Source organism: Hordeum vulgare, chromosome 4H, assembly GCF_904849725.1.
Source record: "Hordeum vulgare subsp. vulgare chromosome 4H, MorexV3_pseudomolecules_assembly, whole genome shotgun sequence".
NCBI classification, from domain to species: Eukaryota; Viridiplantae; Streptophyta; class Magnoliopsida; order Poales; family Poaceae; genus Hordeum; species Hordeum vulgare.
In genome coordinates, this window is record NC_058521.1 from 268597295 (window position 1) to 268618363 (window position 21069).

The following is a 21069-nucleotide window of genomic DNA, read 5'->3' on the forward strand; positions in this document are numbered from 1 at the left end:
AAAATAAAAAGGAAAAATAAACACAAAAGACGCTCCAAGCATTTGCACATATCATGTGGCGAATTAAAATATAGCTCCGAGTAAAATTACCGATAGATTGTAGACGAAAGAGGGGATGCCTTCCGGGGCATCCCCAAGCTTAGACGCTTGAGTCTTCCTTGAATATTACCTTGGGGTGCCTTGGGCATCCCCAATCTTAGGCTCTTGCCTCTCCTTATTCCTTCATCCATCGTGCTCTCACCCAAAACTTGAAAACTTCAATCACACAAAACTCAACAAAACTTTGTGAGATCCGTTAGTATATAAAATAAATCACCACTTCAAGTACTGTTGTGAACTCATTCTAAATTCATATTAGCATTATATCTAATGTAATCCAACTTCACCATGGTTCATACCCCCCGATACTACCCGTAGATTCATCAGAATAAGAGAACAATGCATAGAAAACAGAATCTGTCAAAACAGAAAAGTCTGTAGCAATCTGCATATTCCGTATACTTCTGTTATCTCAAAAAATCTAAAAACTTACGGAAGTCCGGAAAATTTGTATATAAATCAGCACAAAAAAGAGTCAACTCAAAATCTCTTCCAGAATAAAAATGAAAATTAACTTCGTGAGCAGAAAGTTTCTGTGTTTTCTCAGCGTGATCAAACAATTACCACCCAAACTAATCGTAAAGGTTTTGCTTGGCACATTATTTTTAAAAACACAAAGGAATTGTACAAGGGGATAACTATTTTTGTGAGAAGCTTCCATGAAAAATTCTACATTGTTTCCATGAGCATGAACAGAAGTGTTCAAGGTCGACCCTCACTTCCGCAATGCATCACCTTTCAATCGCTTCTCTTTTTGAAAAAGTTTTAAGTTCCCCTCAATATTTTTTTGTTTTTAAACTAAATAAAAGAACTTGACATAAATAAATGACTCTCTAAAAATTCCGAGTTGTCTCCCAGGCAGCGCTTTCTTTAAAGCCATTAAGCTAGGCATAAAGTGCTCAAGTAATGGATCCACCCGGATCCCAAGGTATATCAAAGCCAATTTTAATTAGCAATGATTTGAAATTTAGTAGTGAGCACAAGGTAACATATATCATGCAATGACGAAGTCTAACTCTCTTCCTATGCATTGGCATGTCATAAAAGAACAATTCATGCACATCAAGTAAAGGCCAATACATAGCATAAGCAGTTTCTTGCAATTTTATCGTATTGGAAACATAGAGAGGTGGAGATGTAGTTCCTATCTCATAATAATTGCAAGTAGGAGCAGCAAGCACATTCATATTATATTCATCAAAATCATCATGTGTAACATAAGGATCTATAGCTAGATCATCTTCATAAGCATCATTCATAATGGCATCATGGCCACAAGCATAGCAAGCATCAAGTTCATCAAAAAGGGATATTTCAAACAAATCCAAGGGATCATAGCATTCATCCTTCGGTAAGAATGAAGGGAAATTAAATAATGTATGAGTAGAAGATTTACTCTCATTATAAGGTGGACACGGGTAGCTAGTCCGCTCTTCCTCCGTTTGTTCTTCGCTCTCCTCTTCATCTTTTTCATCTAATGAGCTCACAATTTCATAATTTTCTTCTTCCATAGTTTCCTGCAAAATATTAGTCTCTTCTTGGGCAGCAGAGAATTTCTCCTTAAATCGTTCAATATGGGCATTATATTCATAATTAGTATAACAATAACTAAGCATAGCCAAATTTTCAGATCGGTAAGGAGCATCATCATTATCATCACACCTTTTAAACAGAGCCTCAATTTCATAAGCACACATAAAAGCAACAAACTCTTCTATTTGATCCACATCATAGTAATCATATATACCAATAGCATAAGAAGCCAAGGTTCTATGTTCATTAAATTCAAAAGAAAAGGGAAGGTGTGGAGCCTTCATCCTAGAGCAACAAGTAACACCATATCTCTTGCATAGTTCCCAAGGATACCATTTCAACAAATGGATTTGATCCCATAAAAGTTTCGCTTTTTTAGTGAAGCGATAATCCCTAAAGTATTCACATTGATCCAACGTGTATCCCATTATATAATTGAATGGGGCTTTCTCAGGATTATTAAAGAAGTACATAATATTTTCCACATAACGAGCATCAAGGGTTTTAGGAGGTTCCCCATCGCCATGAGTAGCAAGTACACCTAATTTTTTTGGTATTTCGTGTTCCATATCCATAACTAAAGATAGAGAACAACTTAGAACATCAAATAAATCTACTTAGTGATAAAGCAAACAAGCACACACCAGAATATTCACCCCACGCTATTGCTCCCCGGCAACGGCGCCAGAAAAAGTTTTTGATAACCCACAAGTATAGGGGATCACTTGTAGCCTTTCTCGATAAGTAACAGTCTCGAACCCAATGAGGAGCTAAAGGCAAGACAAGTATTCCCTCAAGTTCTATCGACCACCGATACAACTCTACGCACACTTTACGTTCGCTTTACCTAGAACAAGTATGAAACTAGAAGTACTTTGTAGGAGTGATAGGATAGTCTTGCAAGAAAGTAAAGAACACGTAAATAAAACGAGGGGATGGTTAGATAAAGAAACAACTACGAGTGTCTAACGAGTGTGGAGAAGTGGTGGTAGGACTTGCGGAATTGTCCTTATGCAATTGACTACGTTACTAGATTGATAGCAAGTTTTATGTGGGAGAGGCATGTGCTAGCATGTCATCCCTTACTTGGAATTCTATGCACTTATGATTGGAACTATTAGCAAGCGTCCGCAACTACTAACGTTCATTAAGGTAAAGCCCAACCATAGCAATAAGATATATTGGCCCCCCTTCAATCCCATATGCATCAATTTCTATTCTAGGTTTGAAGCTTCTGTCACTCTTGCCTGCCAATAGATAGTCCTGTCAACATACAACTAACCCTATGGTGTGATCCACGCGCGCGATCATATGATGGGCACCAAAGGACAACAACATAACCACAAGCAAATTAAACCAATGATAGCAATTCATCAATCACCGATAGGACAACGATAATCTACTCAGACATCATAGGATAGCAACACATCATTGGATAATAGTATGTAGCATAAAGCACCATGTTCAAGTAGAGGGTACAGAGGGTTGCGGGAGAGTGAACCGCTGAATATAGATGGGGGAATATGATGGAGATGTTGGTGAATATGACGGAGGTGTTGGTGTAGATCGCCATCACAAGATGATGTCCCAGGCGGCGTTCCGGCGCCGCCGGGAGAGAGGGGGAGAGAGCCCCCCTCCTTCTTCTTCTTCCTTGACCTCCTCCCTAGATGGGAGAAGGGTTTCCCCTCTGGTCCATGGTCTCCATGGCGGCTGAGGGGCGAGAGCCCCTCCGAGATTGGATCTTTTTCTGTGTGTGTCCTTATGTTTGTGGGCTCCCAGATTCCGCGTTTCACCGTTTTTTAAATTCCCGGAGATCCGTAACTCCGATTGGGCTGAAAGTTTAACACGATTTTCTTCCAGATATTTTCTTTCTTGCGGGGAAAGAAGGGCTCCAACCGACTTAAGGAGTCGGCACAACCCTGTCAGCCGCCGCCGTACCTCCTCGTGGCGGCTACACGACTTGTGGGCCCTACGTGCATCACCTCGCATTGATTCTTCTTCCCAAAAATCATAAATATTCCAAAAAAAGTCCCCGTAAGTTTTTATTACATTTGGACTTCGTTTGGTATGGATATTCTGCGAAACAAAAATACAGGCTATGCATCAGATATAGGAGCTAACTTCAAGAGTAGAAAAATTCTAATGCAAGCATGAGGGAAAAATAAATGGGCGATATAGGAATGATCAAGGGGGGTTTGCTTGCCTTGTTAATCTGGCAAAGGGCTGGTCGTCAGGAGGGTAGATGTACCCGGCAGCAGCGTCAGTCTCGAGGTCTACCGGTAAGAAGAGGGGGAGGAAACAATAAATAATAGCAACGGTGCAACACTTAAGCATGACATGGCAATATGAAGGTCTCGGCATGAGCTAATGCAGTGCTATCCGTCATAGACGGATCGGGAAAATATCGGATGATGTTTCCCAGGTCTTTGGCTACTAACGATCAGATGAAAACGGTGGAAAAGTTCCACGTTTTCTATGCTAGGGACGCGTGACACACGAAGAGACAACGTATTTGGGTTCGTCTCATTTTGCTAATCAACTTTCATGTTCAAAATATTTACATCTCAGCTACGATTTATTTTATATTAATTTTTAAAGTTTTACTCAATATTAGGAATTAAACAAATTTTAATATATCAGATAATTAATATGACATCGGTGGTGATGTCAGCATGATATGATCAGCCAACACAGCATTGTCTAGTCAAATATGACCAATGGGCCCCCGTTGTCATAGGCACGTTTATTATTAGTGCTAATTAAATATAAACCCGATTAATTAAAGGGGATGGGACCCATTGAACTAATAGATAATTACCTAATTAATTAATTCACTAATTACTTAATTAATTAACTTAACTAATTATTTAACGTGTATTTATTTATTTATATTATTTATTTATTTTCAAACATTTTATAGGGCGTGGTCCCACGTGTAAGTGGCCCATCGGCCACACCACACACACAACACACACAAACTCTCTTGTACACAAAAACACACACGTGCACCCATGCACATTTTTATACATACATTCACACATATACATACACACATATTTATACACATATACATATATACATTCATACAAGCTTATACATAAATACATACAATTTTCTTCTTTTTTTCTTTGTTCTTTCCTCTAACAACTCACAGGAGGTTGAACCGCCTGGACTAATAGGAAGGGCCCAAAGGGGGGGCGATGGAGGTCGCCCGAGGCCATGGTCCGTGGCGCCGGAACGGCGCCGGAGGGGAGGGGAGGTGAAGGGAAGGGAGGATCCCGAATGGAGGGCTCACCGGCGGTGTAGGGTGGCTGGTTTGGCGGGGCTCTGTCGAGCCGTTGAGGATGAGGCGGGGACGAAGGATCCGGTGCTGCAGTGGGGTTCCGGTGATGGAGGCGGCTGGAACGGAACGGAGGAGGGCTGGAGGAGGAGGGGCCGGCGGATGGCCGGCCAGATCCGGGTGGAGGAGGACCGATGGTGGCCGATGTTGAGGTGGTGGATCTGGCAAGGGGAGGCAGCGGTGATGGCCGACCAGTGTTGTTGGTGGTGGTGGAACGATGGTGCTTGGCGAGGTGGAGGGGGTGGCGCAGGTGGAGGAGGAGAAGGGAGCCGGCGGTCGGTGGGGCGCCGACAGCAGCCGGAGGTGGCGTAGGGCCGGCCGGGCAGGTGGCGTGGGAGAGGGGGTTCGACGACGGGGGGGCGCAGGTGGAGGAGTGGAGCGGACGAGGTGGAGCGGTGCTGGTGATGGGATGAGCGAGCGTGGGTGGTGAGCAAGCGGTTGGGAGAGGCGAGGCTAGCAAGGGGAAGAGGGGAGGGAACGAGGGAACCAACCCCTCATGGCTTTCCATGGCAGCGGGGTGGAGGGAGGAGTGGGAGTGGGAGAGGCACCGGTTTGGGCTAGGGTTCCGTGGGGTAATATATAGCCCTAGGTAGTATAGGTGGGCTGGTTGCACTGATGTGGCTGGGATGGCAGGGGCCGACCCAACACGGGTTGGGAGGGATTTTGTTCCTATTTTTCCTTTTCTTTTTCATTTACTAACAATTCTAGTTTTAATTTGTTTTAGTGCAATAAATACTTCTAAAATTAATGGTTCCTAAATTACAATTCTCTTAGGTAATATTTGACGCACCCGAACATTTTTATTTTGGCATTCGAAAACTTTTATCGTTTGACTTTATTTTTTCTCATTTTGAACTTGACTCGGTTTTGAACTAACGCGATAATAACGATAGTAATCACGGTGACATGGCATCATTAGCGTGGGATCACTTTAGCTTAATTACATACAACACTGTTGGAAAAGCTGAGGATGTCACATGGGTGGAGAAATATCGTGTTGTCCTCATGGATGGCAATCTTATTCAAGTGAGGAAAGTGAGAAGCACCTTCCAAGCAGGAGGAGACAAAACTACCCTAGCAAGGTGAAGAACCACCATTATCGGGTGGCCATGAGAAGGAAGTAGAAGCAATGGGAGTCTACCACCACTCCCGTGCCGGCTACATCAACTATGGCAAGAAGCTAAAGAAAGGCTAGAAGACCAAAAATGTGAAGGCATGCCAGAAACATACATCCAACCAAATCACAACCACACTCACTGCATAGCATGTGTGATAACCCACAAGTATAGGGGATCAATTGTAGCCTTTCTCGATAAGTAAGAGTGTCGAACCAAACAAGGAGCTAAAGGCAAGACAAATATTCCCTCAAGTTCAATCGACCACCGATACAACTCTACACACACTTTACGTTCGCTTTACCTGGAACAAGTATGAAACTAGAAGTACTTTGTAGGAGTGATAGGATAGGCTTGCAAGAAAGTAAAGAACACATAAATAAAACTAGGGGCTGGTTAGATAAAGAAACAACTACGAGTGTCTAACGACTGTGGAAAAGTGGTGGTAGGAGTTGCGGAATTGTCCCTAAGCAATTGACTACGTTACTAGATCGATAGCAAGTTTTATGTGGGAGAGGCCTCTACTAGCATGTCATCCCTTACTTGGAATTCTATGCACTTATGATTGGAACTATTAGCAAGCACCCGCAACTATTAACGTTCATTAAGGTAAAACCCAACCATAGGAATAAGATATATTGGTCCCCCTTCAATCCCATATGCATAGATTTCTATGCTAGATTTGAAGCTTCTGTCACTCTAGCCTGCCAATACATAGTCCTATCAACATACAACTAAACCTATGGTGTGATCCACGCGCGCGATCATATGATGGCCACCAAAGGACAACAACATAACCAAAAGCAAATTAAACCAATCATAGCAATTCATCAATCACCGATAGGACAACGATAATCTACTCAGACATCATAGGATAGCAACACATCATTGGATAATAGTATGTAGCATAAAGCACCATGTTCAAGTAGAGGGTACAGCGGGTTGCGGGAGAGTGAACCTCTGAATATATATGGGGAAGATGATGGAGATGTTGGTGAACATGACGGAGGTGTTGGTGTAGATCGCCGTCACACGATGATGTCCCGGGCCGCGTTCCGGCGCGCCCAGGAGAGAGGGAGAGAGAGCCCCCTCCTTCTTCTTCTTCCTTGACCTCCTCCCTAGATGGGAGAAGGGTTTTCCCTCTGGTCCAGGGTCTCCATGGCGGCGGAGGGGCGAGAGCCCCTCCGAGGTAGGATCTCTCTCCGTGTCCTTCTGTTTTTGTGGTCCCAGATTCTGCGTTTCACCGTTTCTTAAATTCCCGGAGATCCGTAACTCCGATTGGGCTGAAATTTTAACACAATTTTCTTGTGGATATTATGTTTCTTTCGGGGAAATAAGGGCTCCAACCGCCTTAAGGAGTGGCCACAAGCCTGCCAGTCACCACCGTACCTCCTGGTGGCGGCTACATGGCTTGTGGGCCCTCCGTGCATCGCCTCGTGTTGATTCTTCTTCCGAAAAATCATAAATATTCCAAACAAAATCCCCGTAAGTTTTTATTACGTTCGGACTTTGTTTGGTATGGATATTCTGCAAAAAAAACATGCAACAAACAGGAACTGGCACTAGGCACTGGATCAATATGTTAGTCCCAAAAATAGTATAAAAAGTTGCGAAAAGTATATGAAAGCTGTAGAATATTGGCATGAAACAATCAAAAATTATAGATACGGCGGGGACGTATCAATGCACCAAGTGCAGAATCATGCACACATTAGCACCTAAATAGTTACCTCGGTAGCACCCCACAACACCCAAAAGGAAATGTTGTGGGTATTTTATTTTCACACAGTGCTGCCGACACACTTGCACCCACTCATGCACTATGTAGTTGCCTAGTCGTCATGGACCCTGCCGCCATGGAGAGCCACCTCGCGATCACCAGCATCATGGCGATCATCGTGGATGATCACGGAGTATAGCATCGAGAGCCTGATCTGTGCCGCCGCCACTCCGGACAGGACAATCGCAAGCAACCCCAAAAGCTCGTACGCCATTGGAGCGACACCTCGAACTCCTACAAGCAGAAACAAAGACGACAGAGGAAGCACGAAGCAAGGCCGGGTGTCAGAAGGAAGAGAGGAACACCATGGTAATTTTATAGCTCGAGCTCGGTGCACCGCTGGTGAGGCCACCAGCCCTGCTTGTCACCCGGCCGCCGGTGCATGCTGGGAATCGACGAGCAGTCCCGACACGCACTTGCCCGCGTGGTGAGTGCATGCTACACTGGTAGCTAGCACGTCGTGCACTACCGTAGTGTGGCCCCATGCGCCCTACGTGCTAGGTTCCGAAATTGGAGAAAGCGCCGAGAGCATGCAAGGAGAAGGAGGATGGGAACCATAAGAAGCAAGAAGAGAATGATAGTGGGTCCTGGGTCCACGTGTCAGACGGAGAAGGCATTGTGCATCCGGGTATGACAAGCACAAGTGTAAATTGCAAAATTTCTCTTTTTCTGAAAATTGTCGTAACCCTCACACGTGCCAATTATTGGCATTTTTATAGTGACCATAACAGACCGCATGTTTTCATATATTTCATTTTGCATTATTCGGCAAAACATGGTAGGAGTATGCTTTTGCAACCACCTTAACAAATCTCGAGGACGAGGTTTTTCTTAAGGGGGAAGTGTGTCACACCATGTGTTTTAAATCTCCTGGTTAAACTAACATAGCTAAAAAATTAGGCCCAATTAAATGTTTTGTGAATGGTTATGATGCTTGATGTGATCGTTGCTTGGTGCTTGTTTGCTTGTGTTATAAATCACATGGTTCCTACTATTCTCTAGACTCACCTCCTTGACCCAAACCCTTGCCCAATGATCATGCCATGTGTATAGGACTAGTAACTGTTTTTACCAAATATTATTTTGGCGAAAGAGCATTTATTTAATTTAAGCATTCAAAAACCCCTGAGTTGGGATTTATACTACAAGTCCTCAAATTAGGGGACTTGTTTTGACCCAAATATTTTATTTGGACCCCATTATCAAAAATACTTCCCAAAACCACAACATTATTATTTTAAAAGTTATTTTCCTATTTTATTTAAATACCTCTTTCTGAGCCTAGAAATGGTCTTTTACAAAGAAAGGTTATTTTCCCTTCCTTCAAAACATTTTGTAAAATTTAGGGAAACTCACTGGATATAGATATTCCATATATAAACGTTTCATCACATGGTCATGTTCAAAATATTGGACAAACCCCTTCAAAACCCTTTCTGCCTATTTCAAGCTTTTGGAATGTTTCTACAAGAAATATTCAATAATCTTGCCAAGCATGTGACACATGATATATGTGATGATCTTGCCAAGTTTCATCTCAATCTAACTTGATTTGGTTCACCTAAATATCCCAAACCCTATGTGTCCACATCCAGATTTGAGCAACTCTACATTGCAAAGTGTCTCCAATTGTGCTCAAATTTTGTGAAAATGTTTTGATGCTCCAATAATGCAGCCAGACCAAGTGGCACACCAAGGTGAACGCATGAACTTGTTCCAAACCCCTCAAAACATTTTGTGTTGATTTCTATACTTGGGAAACATTACATTGTGGAGTTTCTCCAATTGGTCCCAAACTTTTTTGGCATGCTCTAATGCTCAAATAATGCCACCACACCGAGTTGTGGATTAGTGGGAGTTGAATTGCATGGATTGATATGCAGGAAGCCATTTTTTCCCATTTCTTGGGGTTATCCAGTTTACATTGGAAACTTTCTCCAACAAATCCCAAATTTGGTGTCAGTCTCATTCTTACCTATCATGTGATCCTCTTAAGTTTCATAGCAAATGTAATCCATTTGCTAGCCCTAGCACCCATCAAACACCTTCTGCTCGTTTACCAAACTTGCTTCTTTGACTCCTTCTACTAATCTCCTTGAGCTCAAACTTTTATCACATCTTCATATATGCCTATACCACCTCTAGTAAGGTAGCCATGGCCTCTGGTAAACTATTCGAGAGTGACTCCCGTTCTTTACCTCTTCTTTTTACCATGGCTGCCCCTCTTTTACACTCTTCCATTAATTCTATTCAGTCCAATAACTGAACTCCTTCCATGGCCCCTCTAGTGTGCCAATGCATCATTTCAAGTAAAGACATGGCATGCGCATGTGGGAAATATGAGGAGCCCTTCTGAAACTAGTTTTGGGGCAGAAATCTAGCCTTGAACTGCAAGTTCTAGCTACACTCCTTTCCCTGAGCTCAAACTTGACAGTCTTGTAGTCCTTCTATGCCTCATCCTACTAGACATGGTTTCCTCCCATGATCCCGCACTGAAAACCACTTTTGCTAGCCCCAAGTTTGCTGCTGCAAACTTAACTGCAGTTAAAACCCAACCTAACCATCTTCATATGAGGCCAAACTCCTCCATCAGTCTTGTGCATGCATGCCTTGCATGTCAGACATCTTTGACCGGCCGGAACCCCACTGCAGACATGAATGCACATGGTGACCACCTCCGTGACCAATGTCCCTCACATGGTGACCACCTCCCTGGCATGTAGAAACGGTGTTCTGCACTATGACCTTTTGCTGCAGCCTATGTCCCTTTCCATCTTTGACCCCTTCCATGACGCCAGTTCACCTCCAAACGCCTCTCGCACTCGTTCCCACCATGCCCAGACCATGTGACGTGCGTCTGAGCTCCGTCTCGTCGCCCCCTCTCTAGTTGGCTTTCCCCGAGCACCCTGACCCCTCTAGTTCATTTCCCCCTTCCTAGCAACCTCCCAAGCAACCTCTCTCTCCCCGCCATGCTTTGTCTCTCCTCCCATGGCCAAATCTCGACGGTGGCGTCCGCCCAAAATTCGGATAGGGCCGAGCTCCTCCTTGCAACTAGCCACTCAGGTGACCGCTGCTACCTGCGGAAAAGTCCCCCTACGCCGCCAATCTTCCGAGGGCGCCCTGAAGTTCCTGGCCAATGGTGGTCGGCGCCCTCCTCTGTGGCCACCCATGCGAGCGACATTGCGGTTCTCCTTGTATGCGCTCCGAGCGGGGATGGAGGCGGAGAGGTCCCTGCAAACCGCCACTAGCCGGAGCACCGACGGATGCGGCTGGAGCTGCCGGGGACAAGCGCTGGCGTAGGCGCACTGACGGTCTCCTCTCCCTCCCCTCTGTTGGGCGCGAGATTGGGGACGGCCTGGCGGCTGGGCCCCTCTTGTAGGCGTGCCAGGGCCGAGGCCCACTCGTTTAAGTCTTGGGGCCACCCTCTACCCCACCTTTCCGCTGAGGAGGCGTATTCCATGGAGTACGCCTTTGGCGTGGCCGGCTTGCGTGCCTGGTTGAGCCAGTCGGCCGACCCAAGGTCTATCTTGTGCCCGGGGTGCAACTTAGCTTGTAGGTAAAAGCCCTTTTCCATTTCTATTTTCTTTCCAGATGCTTGTAAAATCCTAATTAATTCATCTTAGCTCCAAATTTGTTGATTCAAATTTTCGTAGATTCCCAAAATCATGTGCTATCCAGATATATACATTGTACATTTTTCCAAGGTACTTTTTTGTGGTGTTAATATTCAAATACAAATCTGAATACATTAAACAACACCATGCAATAATCCTAGAAAGTTCTAATCAACTCCAATTGAAGTGATTCCAATTTCCAAAGGCTTCAAATATCATGATCTAATATTCTAGCCTTCGTGAACATTTTTATCATGCTTTATTTCCGTTGAACCAAATTAATAGCACCTATTTCCATTTATTTCGTCTTATAAAATCCATAGAAAATTCATACCAACTCCAAATCCAATGAAACCACTTCCTAAATATCTCTAAATTCATGCCCTATTAAATGAGTGCCTCCACTCATTTTTAAATAAACATTTTCTGCATACTTCTCGTGGGACCAAGGATGCTTCCGTTTCCTCCATTCAAAAATCTTGGTGATCCAAATCCCTTAGAACAACTATTAGGCATTTTTCTTATGACCAGAGATGTCCAAGAGAAATGAAACTCCTATTTATAGAGCAGTTTTGTTTCTGCTTGTTGTGTGGCTTACGTGGTTGTTTTCGGTGGAAGTTGATGGAGTAAACGGAGGAGTCGGAGACGGACTAGAAGACCTCGAAGACGTGGAGACCTATATGAGCAAGGCAAGCAGCCCTTTGACCATGTGTGAAATAATACTTACATGCATGCCATGTTTATTATTTCATTCCGATGCATATGATCATGACTAAATAGGTAAAACCCTCGGAGGGTGTTGCCGATGGTTCCTCGATAGCACTTGCACTTGAGCATGACCCTACCATCTATGAGGGCCACACAGAAAAAAGTGGACATGTTCATAGTAGTGCTACACATAGGATGAGCATATGCATGGTCATGGTAAGACATAGGTGTTTTCAAAAAAACTTTTCGAAAACCCAGTCGGGTGCCACTAATGCTCGAGGGCGATGGTGTTGAGATGTTGACCACTTGACAAAGAGGTGGTGTACGAGCAAAATGATTTGAGTGTGTGGTTTTGGAAATGGGATTATATTTAAGGTGCGTCGACCGTCCCAACCTTACATGTGCGGCCACAATACCTCAATATGGGAACGGGGCTTTGTTGACTAATTTGGTCGATGCTAGCAGAGGGCCCACATTACTAGTGGTGGGAGTGGAGTGGTCACTCTCGTCATGGGGTCGTGCCAGGAAGGGGGACTATGCTATTTTTATAGGTTCCGGGCACACTGTTGGTCCCTGGATGGATGATACGATCTAGATCGGGGCTCGTAAGAAATACATCATGTGGGCTAGGTACCAATCGAGTGGACTTTTTGCTTAGTGTCACCGGGGGAAAGGCATTGATCGGGTACTTACGTGAGGTATGACAAATACCCCAAGTCGTGGATGACACAGAAGTTTCCCGAATTTTGTGGGTACAAGGCACAACCCGTGCAGAGTGTAAAACTATTCAAATAGTCGTGTCCACTGTCAAGGACAGTTGGGTAATCCTTCTTAAACCATGTCTACTGGTTTCTGCATAAACCAAGTGTGAGTGGTGATAAAGGTGTTGAATGAGAAAGAGGTTACTTGAGTCAAGTCGGATGACCTGGCATAGTGGGTGAACATGAGGTGTTCAGCCCTCATTCTAATATGTCGATATACGTAACTGTCCATGTGGTTACCGTTTACCTTATGATGCATGTTCATACAAGCACTTGATCATGTTACTACATTTAGGTGAAAACTTGCTTTCCGCAAGGAATGTATACTGGAATTATATCATGCTTCATTTGGCCTTGTCCGCATCATGGGTTGCTTGAGAGTACATTCAAAGTACTCATCAGCTTGCCACTAGTTATTTCGTTGATAAGGTAAGAGAGAGAACGAGATGGTGAAGAGTACCCAAGTGATGTTCCTCTGAACTAAGACGCTTCCGAGTAAGAATGCCTGTAGGTTATGGCTGATGGCATGGGTTCACGCTTTCAACCAAGATTTTCGTATTAGTTAAGTTTGGTGTGTTGGCCTTCATGGACCTATCTATGTAAGACTTGACCTGAATTGTCTTTATTTGTATCACAAAGTATGTATGGATGTAAGACTCTTGTTATTCAATTTCTGTGTGTTCAGCGAGCATTGATCTGTGGGATCACTGAGCACGTACATTCAGCGATCTCGACCTGCAAGTCGGGGTTACCACAATAGCTTACAAAGGAGAATTTTTTAAATCTTTCATGACTTAGCTTTCTCTATGTTGCATTCCTTACTGCAAGGTTGTCATCCTTGAACTCATTCGTAGGTGTCCACATCATCGCTCTCCCCCTGAGAAGACTTGCATGCGAGAGGCTCTTCTTCCCTTTTGAGAAAAAGAAAGAAGAGAAAATAAAGGAGGCATGGAACCTTGGAAGTTCAAAGGTTACATTAAGAAAGTCATAAAATGATCACTATGTTTCATGTATGATACATAAAATAAATACGTATTTTGAGAAGAAATTGTAGAACACTTTATTGACTACACATAGGGTCTTCGCATGGCTTTGTAAAAAGGATTACAAGCCTTGTTGGGCCGACTTGTACAATTGAGGTCATCGGGCAGCCCGGCAACTGCGCCTCATGGCTCGAACTTGCGAAGATGCTCGATATTCCACGAGTCTTGCACCGGGGTGCCATCTTCTGTCTCCAGGCGGACTGCGTCGGTCCTGGTGATTTGTACCACCCCATAAGGGCCTTCCCACTTTGGCATCAATATGTTTGTTCCCTTTGCGGACTCGATCAATCGAAGGACAAGGTCACCTTCCTCAACACCCCTAACATGCACCATGCGGCAATGATAGCAGCACAGGGCTTGCTGGTACCTAGCGGCACGTAGCGCAGCCTGGAGACGATCTTCCTTGAGGAGCGTGGTGTCATCTCCCGGTAATTGCTCTTACTGTTCTCCATCGAAATCTTGTAATTGAAGTGACCCATATGTGAGTTCCATGGGGAGAAACTCTTCTGCACCATAGACTAGGGAGAAGGGTGTCCTGCCAGTGTCTCGATTTAGTTGTTGGGGGAAAGTTGCACGGGAAACAAAAAAAATTCCTACGCACACGCAATGCCTATTCATGGTGATAATCTTGTACGTGAGGGGAGTGTTAATCTACATACCCTTGTAGATCGCTAAGCGGAAGCGTATATAACGCGGTTGATGTAGTAGACGATCTTCGCGTTCCAAATCGTAGCCCTTCCCGCGAGCTCATCATGATCCGTCCCACGATACCATCATGATCCATCTTGATCTAGTGCCAAACGAACGGCACCTCCGCGTTCAGCACACGTACAACTCGATGACGATCCCGCATTCTTGATCCAGCAATAGGGGCGGAGGGGTAGATGAGTTCTCCAACATGACGGCGTGGTGGTGGTGATGGTGGACAATCAAGGAAGGCTTCGCAAAGCGCCGCGGAACTAATCTAGAGAAGAAAACGATGTAGAGAGAGAGAGGGAAGCACGTGGCTAATTATGGTTAAAGCTGCCTCTAATTCCTCTAGTATATATAGGAGGGAGAGAGGGGAGGAGGAAGCCACAAACCCTCAAGGTTTGGCCGAAATTGGATGTGGAGGAGTCTTACTCCAATCCTACTACAAGTAGGACTCCTCCCACTTGAAATATTCCTCCTCTCCCATTTCGGATTTTTCCCTCTTTGCTCCATGGCTGAAATATGCCATCTTGGTCTGGCCGCACCAGACCACTAAGGGTTGATGCACCAACTTTAGGCCTATTAGGTTCTGTCCCGGGTGGGTGGCACCTCCCGGTAAAACCCCAGAACCCAGAAGTCACTCCCGGTACTTTACCGGTAATGCCCACAAACTTTCCAGAAGCCAAATGCAACTTTCCTAGATATCAATGTTTACCAACAGACCATTCCAAAGGTCCTTGTAACATCCGAGATCTCATCCAGGACTCCGAACAACTTCCGGTTACCAAACACACATAACTCTATAATACCGAAACGTCACCGAGCCTTAAGTGTGCAGACCCTGCGGGTTCGAGAACTATGTAGACATGACCTGAGACACTCACCGGTCAATAAAAAATAGCACGACCTGGATTCCCATATTGGCTCCTACATACTGTACAAAGATATTTATCGGTTGAACCTCTATGTCAAGGATTTAGTTAATCCCGTATGTTGTTCCCTTTGTCCTTCGGTATGTTACTTCCCCGAGATTCGATCATCGGTATCTCTATACCTAGTTCAATCTCTTTACCGGCAAATTTCGTTACTTGTTCCTTAGTCATATTGCTTGCTAGGCTTATTATGATGTTGTATTACCGAGTGGGCCCCTAGATACCTCTCCGTCATACGGAGTGACAAATCCCAATCCCGATTCACGCTAACCCAACGGACACCTTTGGATATACCCGTAGAGCACCTTTACAGTCATCCAGTTATGTTGCGGCATTTGACACACACAAGGTATTCCTTCGGCGTCCAGGAGTTGCATGATCTCATGGTCATAGGAACCGATACATTGACATTCAGAAAACAATAGCAATAAACTGACACGATCATATGCTACGTCCATAGTTTGGGTCTTGTCCATCACATCATTCTCCTGATGATGTGATCGTGTTATCAAGTGAAAACCCTTGTCTATGGCCAGGAAACCTTGACCATCTTTGATCAACGAGCTAGGCAACTAGAGGCTCACTAGGGACAGTGCGTTGTTTATGTATCCACACATGTATTTGAGTTTCCAATCAATACAATTCTAGCATGGATAATAAATGATTATCATGAACAAGGAAATATAATAATAACCAATTTATTACTGCCTCTAGGGCATATTTCTAATAGTCTCCCACTTGCACTAGAGTCAATAATGTAGTTCACATCACTATGTGATTGCAATGAATCTAACACTCATACAGTTATGGGGTTCGATCATGTCTTGCTTGTGAGAGAGGTTTTTAGTCAACGGGTATGAACCTTTCAGATCTGTGTGTACGTTACAAATCTCTATGTCATCCTATACATGCTACTACAACGCGCCATTTGGAACGATTCCAAACAGCTGCTCCACTATACGAATCCGGTTTACTACTGAGAGTTATCCGGATTAGTGTCGAAGCTTGCAAGAGTGTATCTTGTAATGGCCCAAGAGTGTATCTTGTCGGAAAGTAGTTTAGTCTTAATGGTGACATTGTAATGCCCCAAGAGTGTATCTTTCCCTTTTTGGAACCTTCCCCATGTGGATCCAACTTGTCATTGATACGAGAGCTTCTATGTGTTATGATTTCATGTGTTACCTTGCATTGTTCTTCCTTTGCATGCATGCATCACCATCATTTCATCCTTGTCTTGTGTTGGGGCCTTGTGAATCCATGTGTGTATGTGATTTGATGAATATGTCATGTGATGATAGTGTGTGAGAGAGCTGGAGTGGTGCATTGCTAGTAGAAAGCTATGTGGTTGCTCTAGGTTTTAAATCTCACCCTCTCTTTATCCTAAGATCTATTTTCACTTGTCTCATCCTTATTTTAGAAATGCCCAAGGTTTAGTATATTTTTGTGGTGGATTTGTAGATGTGAAGTTGCTGTTTTGATCCAAGTTTAAAAGGTTTAAATATTCACAAAACAAAGCAAACATATTCTGTTTTATAAACATTTAGTTGCTCCTAAAATTCCTTTTCTATTTTTCTTAAATAGGTTATATTTTCTTATGACCAGGGGTACCTTTGTTTCATTTTTAGCTTTATATGATTAGCTTGTGCTTTTGTTTCTTTTCTCTGGTTTATGTCAATTAGAAAGCCCCCAGGATTTATTTTCCTTCTATATGGCGCCACTGGTGGGCTCCCTCCCCCCTGCGTGGCCCATTTCCCTCTGTGTCTGGCGCAGCAGCCCATCCCTGCGCGTCCCTTCTTCCTCCTCCTGACGCCGTTCCACCCCGTTCTCGCTTCCGTCAGGCATCCAAAAGAGAGACAATCGCCGTGAGGGTTCACAGACGTCGAGGCCCCCCCATAAAGCGTTGGCCTCCGTGCCCCCCTTTCCCTAGGGTTCCGCGTCCCCTCCTTGCGCCGCGCCAGCTCTCTCCATCTCCTCCATCTTCCTCCCCCCTCACGCGATTTCTTTGTAGGTGGGTGCATAGAGAGAGAGAGGTAGTAGCCGCCGACGTCTACCCCTGCTCCCGTCGTCTCCGGCACCGGCCGCCATGTCCAGGGGCTCGGGGCAGCACCCCGCGCTCCATTCCCGCCGTCGCTGAGGTCGAGGAGCGACCACATCGACGGGCAGGAGCTCGCCAATGACGTGTTCCCGGCGTCTTCCTTCGTGTTCCTCTACTTCGGTTCGACAAGGCTTCTTCAGGTATTCTTCGTCTCCATTCTGTCTTCTTCCTGATCGAATCATCCCCTCTCCCTTCCTCTAGGTGAGCAAGGTTCTTCCTCCCTCCTTCCCCGTGGTAGATGCGCCGAGGGCTCGTCGCCGTGCCTCTGTTCTGAGGGGACTTCGGCTAATGTGAGCAGATCTGTTTGTGTGTTATGTGTAGTGTGTGTGCTTGGGGAAGATGCAGTAGCGTAGCGGAATTCCTCGTAGTAGTAGGGTAGTTCTTCCCCCTCGCGCAGCAGCGGTAGTGCAGACGGCCAGATCCGGTGAGAGTCCCTGTCGCCGGCATCACTGTGCAGGCAGAGCAGGGCATAGTAGCATGTTTACTTGTTTAGCTCCTCTTCTCTGTCGAGATCGGTAGCATAGCGTAGTGGTGGAACGTGTGGTTGTGTACCTGGCGCAATGTGGGTTCGAGTCCCAGCTTAGCCACCCCACTTTTGTGTTTTTCCTCTCGACAACAGTAGCAGTAGCGTAGAGGGTGGCTTATCTTGCTATCGACTCTGTTCCTGTCAAGCAAAGGCGCAGTAGCAGAGTGGTATATGGGTTGCTGGAGATACACGGGGTCTGGGGTTCGACTCTTCCCCTGTCCTTTTATCTTTTTTTTTGTGCTTTACTTCCCTGTGTTGCCTTGTTAACTTGCTATAGTCTGTTGCAGATGCTTGTGAGACAAGTTTTGTAATGCTAGCTTTATTCCAGCAAACTTGTGCCTAGTATATGCTGGCATGTGTAGAGATTATATGCATGTACGGTGTTGTGTGTATGTGTATGTGAGCTAGTTGCCATGCATGTGTGTGTATAACATGTGTGTTTTGTTTAGGCTAGTGATTATGTGGGTGTGCTGATCTTCCTCATAGTTGATCTTGTGCAAGTGTGTGTATGTGTGTGGATGGGTTTTCCCCCTCCCCACATACCTTGTGTGTGTGTGTAGATAGTTGATCTTGTGCGTGTTGTATGTGTGTGTCCTATCTAGTGCAAGCATGTGGTGTATGTGAGTGTGTGTGAGTGCTTATGTGTGTATATCTCACACATGTCATGGCAAGATGTGCCATGATAAGCACATGTGCTTGTATGTGTAGGGTATAGAGGCTAGATGATGTGTGTGTAGTTAGTGGAGTGTTATTTTTAGCATGGGTAGGTGTTGTGGTGCTTGTGCTTGTTGTATTGTTTGGGAATGGTGATGTGCTATGGCACATATGCATGAGGTCTAAACCCTCATGTCACCATTTGACTTTTGAGAGTGTGCTTATGCTAGTGTAGGTGTTGTTCTAGTGAATAGCACATGTGATGATGCACTATTTGACTTGTGAGAGTGTGCTTATGCTAGTGTAGGTGTTGTTCTAGTGAATAGCACATGTGATGATGCACTATTCACTATATGTGATTCCATGTAGTTTTCCTTTTCTAGTTTGCGCCCATTTGTTCTATGCAAGTGCCTATGTTTTATATATGTTTTTGGGGTAGAATCGTCCCAGGAATCCATTGGTGAAGTCAGTTTTGCCTTTGGAACACTTTCTAGAGATGACATATTTCAGATTTATTCTATGTTTAGAGCTTGGTTCCATGAGATGTGGTGAGCCCAAGAGGTTGATTCCTTGTTGTGGCTTTAGAGGGTGACCCCCTCTACCACTTGTTGCTTTTGTTTCATGCTTAGGAACTCATATGTGCAAGTTGTGCCTAGACAAAGTAGGCATGTGGCTGAAATTCCAGTTTAGTGAAAATCTGTGATTTTCACCAAGTCTAAGAATCTGCTTATATTTTCTTCTCCTGTTGTTGAGCTTGTAGAGGTCCATGTGTTGTGAATCAGCTTTTGCTATCAACTAAAAATTTATAGCTCTTGTGTTTGTCTAGCTCTATGTAAAAAATTTCATTCCATTTGGAGTCTTGTAGATATTGTTTTGGGTGCTGTCAAAATGCTTCAGAGCATAAACAGCTAGTGAGAATCTGGAATTTTCACTAAGTCCCTGAAAACTGATGTTTTTGTCCAAGTTAGCAGCTCTGTAACTTCCTGTGTGAAACTCCTTTGTGTGATCTTTTTGCTTGTGCTTGTAGTACTCTTGGATAACTTCTGCCACATATCTTATTTGGCATATTTGGGTGGCTATAGGTGCTTTGCATGTAGCTCTCAAAAGGCTATGATGCTGATTTTGGCAGATTGTATAATTTTGATGTTATGATGTTTGTGAGTGCATAGATGATGGTGTGGTGATATTCCTTGCACCACGCCATCCATGTTGGTTTGTTTTATGTCTTGGCAACCTGGAAATACCAGAAGTATGCCATTGGTGTGTGTTGTGATGATTTTGATACGTAGGACGTCATTTCTTGTTTCGTTGTTTCCCGTTGATCCATAGCTCCATTTGTAACGTTCTTTATATGGTTTTGCATCGTTTTCACGTGAAGCATTTGTTCATGTCATCCTCATGCATGTCAAGTTAGCTTAGAGTGAAGTTCTGTCTAGGAACTTGTATTTACTTCTCATGCATGTGCTAGTGATAGAAATAGAGATGCATGTTCATTTTCATCTCATGCATCATGTGCTTCTTGCATCTTGAGGTGATGTTGTTCATTGGATGCTATTTTTATGTTGGGTAGAACTGGGATCGGAGAACGAGTACGTGGATCCGGGAGAGTACGTGCAGGACGAACAAGAGCAGTTCCAAGACGAGGACATCACAGGCAAGATGATATGACCTTGATTCCATCTCTAGTCTTGTTATGCTAGATTTTGTTTCCTCGTCATATGCTCACTGCCTACCACTGAAATAACTGCCTCCTGATATTGCCATGAAACCCAAACAGTTATCCCTTCCTAGCAAATCTTGAATGACTAAGTAGGCTTTGCTAAGCTTTTAATGTTAGCGTTGCTAGTTGCAGATGCTTTGTCTCATGTGATAACATGAGTTGATATCATTATGTTAAATCTGTTATTTAATTAATGCACCTATATACTTGGTAAATAACAGAAGGCCTAGCCGTTTGCCGGGTGTTTTCTTCCGTTATGACCGCCATAGTTACCGGCTACCGGTGTTTGATTCCATAATGATCGCTCCTAACACGTTCGGGGTTGTTATGGGGACCCCCTCGATAAATCACGTAGTGTTAAGACTTGTCCGGCAGGACCCGACATTGGTGTTAATTTGCTAATCACTTAATAATAATAATCTGCATTCGTCGTGTCGAGTGCTCCTCATGAGTGTTGGT